Here is a 4,622-nt window from a genome sequence, read left to right on the forward strand (position 1 = left end):
ACTGCAGAAATTCTTCTGTATCCATTCTTTGTCTGGATTATAGTAAAAAAAGAGCACATTTTCTGAAATATATGAATCTAAGTTTAGAAATCCAGGTCCAGTCTATACTGATGAAAGTGCTGCAATTGTGAGTTATATTTGGGTGGTAAAGCTAGAGGAGTTAGACACACACAGACACCCACACACAAAGACATCTTTTATTCATCATTTTTTTTTTTTTTTTTTTTGCTCAGGAAAGTAAATACAATGAATACTTTTCCAAAGTAAATAATATATCTGTACCTTACTTTTTCTATTTGTTCACAGGTATTTTATATTTCAATAATTTATCAAAACAATTATTCCAAAATATAAAATTCCAAATAATGTAAAACATATTTGTGAATTGAAATGAATCCATACCTTTCACTGGTCTGATTCCTAGCCATAGACCCTATGGGATCTGTGGTCCACATACTGGAGCATATTCTCCAAACATGTTCCTGTGGGTGAGGTACACATGGACATATACACCTACACAAACACACATACACACACACACACACACGTGCGCGCACACACACACACAGAGCATCTTCTCCCCAAGTGTAGTCCTTATATTCCTTAACTTTTGTTGTAATTTGTCTTTTCCAATTAATATACATTCTCAAGTTTTCATAATTTTACATCATAATAATTCTTATAGTTTTGGCAAATTTAACATCTTTATGACTCATGTATAAATTCATGTGAATTCTCAGTCGACATAACTTGCCAGTATCTTCGTTACTGTGCTCACAATAGTAACAAGTAGGCTGGACCTATTTGTGGATATTAACCCATGTAGACTACAAATATTTCCCACAAAAAATTTACAGAATTAATACCATTGTTTTAAACTTAAAATTTGTTTTCTAACTTCAATAATATTGTGCATTAAAAAGTATAAGGTTGAAACTCAAGGTCTCGGAGGAGGGAGACAAGATGGCGGACTGAAGCCAGCTTTCAACAGAGGCTCCCGTCCAGAAGGAGAGTTAAGGGACAGGAATTTAGTAAGTATCCTGGTGGACTTGAGCCCACCAAGAGAGAAGGCTGAAGAACGCACATCAACACCGCTGAGGTAAGCTGTGATCACAAGGATGCAAACAAAAGGTACAAAATGCACCACCAAGCGGACGGGAGTCCCCCTCCCCCATGGGACCGGCTCAAGAGCCCCACAATTAAACAAACGGGCAGAAATTAAAGGCCCTCCCACTACACTCCACGGGAGAGAACTTCTAAAAACTGGACCTACCTCCCCTACTGGGGTGCCGTGGTGTTCTCCTGCCGGGCATAAAACTGAATAAAACTTTAAAAATCCTTTGCCGGCAACCCTGAATCCCCAACACTCCCCTCTCGCCCACTGAGGTCAGGAGGCCTGTCCCCCAAGAGTTCGGATTCTTGAGTGATTTCTCAAGGGGAGTGTACAGTCCCCGAGTTGCGACTGGTCAGCATTGACTCTGAGGCACGAGAGTGAGGAGAGGGCACCGGGCTGAGGGGGAGTCACGCCTCGGCGGCACTTCCCTGTGGTGCAGTGCATCAATACAGCCAGGCATAAAACTGAATGAAACTCTAGCTTCCCCCCCACTCTCACTCGGGGTCTGGGGGCCTGTCCCCCAGGAGTTCGGATTCTTGAGTGATTTCTCAAGGGGAGTGGACAGTCCCCGAGTTGCGACTGGTCAGCGCAGACTCTGAGACACGCGAGCGAGGAGAGGGCACCGGGCTGAGGGGGAGTCACACCTCGTCGGCACTTCCCTGCGGTGCGGTGCAGCAGCCCTCCCCCCGGGCAACATTACTACACAAAACTGAATAAAACTCTAGCTTCCCCGCTGAGCGCCCCTACACTCACTCGGGGTCTGGAGGCCTATCCCCCAGGAGTTTGGATCCTTGGGTGATTTCTCGAGGGGAGTGCACAGTGCCCGAGCTGCGTCAGGTCAGCACTGACTCTGAGACACGTGAGCCAGGAGAGGGCACTCTGCTGAGGGGAAATCAAGCCTTGGTGGCACTTCCCTGCAGTGCAGTGCAGCAGCCCTCCCCGGGCGGGCAACAGTACGGCCAGGCATAAAACTGAATGAAACTCTAGCTTCCCCCCCGACTCCCACTCGGGATCTGGGGGCTTGTCCCCCAAGAGTTCGGATTCTTGCGGGATCTCTCGAGGGGTGTGGACCCAGCACAAACTGCGGCTGCTCAGTGCTAACTCTGGGGTGCGAGACAGAGGAGAAAAGGGTCAGCTGAGTGCCCACACCAGAGCGGCAGTTCCCGGGAGGCAGACCAACAGCTGTTTTTTCTTTAACGGCAGAACGGCTCACTTCTGGATATTCTGAGGCCACACCCCCTGTCTCCCTGGGTAACCAGAGGAGGCCACCGGTGAGCGGGTGATTTCCTGACACTGCTCACAAACCCGGGAAGCTTCCAGGGCGGGGCCGACCCAGAGAGGTGATCGGACGCAAGCCTTCAGCAGCAAAGAGGACACAAACCTCCAGCAGCAAAGACGTTTGAACTCAGAACAGCCCGTCTTCTGTAGGTGATTTTGGCAGGAACAGAGACAGAACCCCGCAAAGTTGTCTGTTCTGTTCTGTTCTGTTAACAGCACCCATCAGGGACGGGGCTAAGCCTGAGTGAACACCTCCTTCCCATCACCTGCATCAAACACTCAAAGATGTCAAGCCCCATCTCCTCCTGCTAAATAGCGGCAGTCTGCGGGGACCTGGCAGACTTCCTTGCGATTCAGGCAGGTGCAAACCCCTGGAGTGTCTGTTCACTGCAGGCAACTGGGTTAGCCATCTGCAGAGATACCAGTGACTGGGTCCGACGGAGGGGCAAAGTGGGGAAGGAGACGTCAAACTTCCCAGACTGCTCTGTTTGCTGGGTGGCTCCTCCTGACTCCACGCTGCACTAGGGTGAGCCGTGTCAGAGGAGTCAACAGGCCCCTGTGATCCAGTTCCCAGAGACCTCTTGAACTCTCCCACCCGAGACAAGTGCCGATTGAGACAGTTGATTTGGACCTTTTGAACTGGGCTAATAGACTGAGGACTTTTCAGGTGGTGCCCTGGGTGTGTGGTTGTAGGAAGGTTTGATTCTCCTTTTCCAACTGGGGACAGAGGGGCTCAGGCGGGGTGACTTAATTGCTGATTTTTCCACACAGCTGAGACTTCAAGCCAGAGTAGAAGTTGCAATAGGATCGAACAGAAACCAGCTGAAAACAAGACAGAACCACTTAACTCCACCACACAAGACAGGGCCCCAGTTTCTCAGGCCACAACACTGTACGGGCCCTTGATAAAGCCCCAGGGGAAAAATCAAAGGGAGTAAAATAACCATGGGGCGGAATCAGCGGAAAAACTCTGGTAAAATGAATAACCAGAATAGATCAACCCCCCCAAGAAAAGATACGGCAGATGTGATTGAAGATCCCATTCATAAACAACTGGCTGAGATGTCAGAAATCGAATTCAGAATTTGGATTGCAGACAAGATTAATAAAATGGAATTAGGAATTTGAGGAGAAATTCAAAAGTTGTCTCAAGAATTTAACGAATTTAAAGACAAAAACATCAAAGACTTAGACACACTGAAGCAAGAATTTACAGCCCTCAAAGATATGAAAAATACAGTAGAATCCCTCAGCAACAGAATGGAGCAAGCAGAAGAAAGGATTTCTGACATTGAAGATAAAGTCTTCGAACGCTCCCAATCTCTCAAAGAGGAAGAGAAATGGAGAGCAAAAACGGATCACTCACTCAGAGAGCTCTCAGATAATTTGAAAAAAAGCAATTTACGAATTATTGGGATTTCTGAGAATGATGAAGTGGCCTCGAAGGGCACAGAGGTCCTTCTGCATGAAATTATGAAAGAAAATTTTCCAGACATGCCTAGAGAATCTGAAATTCAGATAGCAGACAGCTTCAGAACCCCAGCACGATTCAACCCCAAAAAGTCATCCCCCAGACATATCATAATTAGCTTCACTAAAGTTAACATGAAAGACAAGATTCTCAAAGCAGCGCAGTGAAAGAAAACTATTACGTACAAAGGTAAGAATATTAGAATAACTGCAGATCTCTCTGCTGAAACTTTTCAAGCCAGAAGAGAGTGTTCATCAACTTTTAATCTCCTAAAGCAAAATAACTTTCAACCCAGGATCTTGTATCCAGCCAAACTGAGTTTCATCTATGATGGAGAAATTAAATACTTCAATGACATTCATATGTTGAAAAAATTTGCCATAAGTAAACCAGCTCTTCAGGATATTTCAGACCTATCCTCCACAATGAACAACCCAATCCTATACCACAAAAGTAAACTCACTCAGAAACTTCGGATCAAACTCCAATTTCCACACTGGCGAAAGGATTAAAAATGTCCACTGGACCTTTGAAAAACTCGATACCCAAAATTCCACCAGACTTATCAATACTCTCCATCAATGTGAATGGCTTAAACTGTCCTCTAAAGAGGCATAGGTTAGCTGACTGGATGCAAAAACTCAAGCCAGATATTTGTTGCATACAAGAGTCACATCTTAACTTAAAAGACAAATACAGACTCAGGGTGAAAGGATGGTCATCCCTATTTCAGGCAAATGGTAATCAGAAAAAAGCAGG

The sequence above is a fragment of the Nycticebus coucang genome, chromosome X, assembly GCF_027406575.1.
Source record: "Nycticebus coucang isolate mNycCou1 chromosome X, mNycCou1.pri, whole genome shotgun sequence".
NCBI classification, from domain to species: Eukaryota; Metazoa; Chordata; class Mammalia; order Primates; family Lorisidae; genus Nycticebus; species Nycticebus coucang.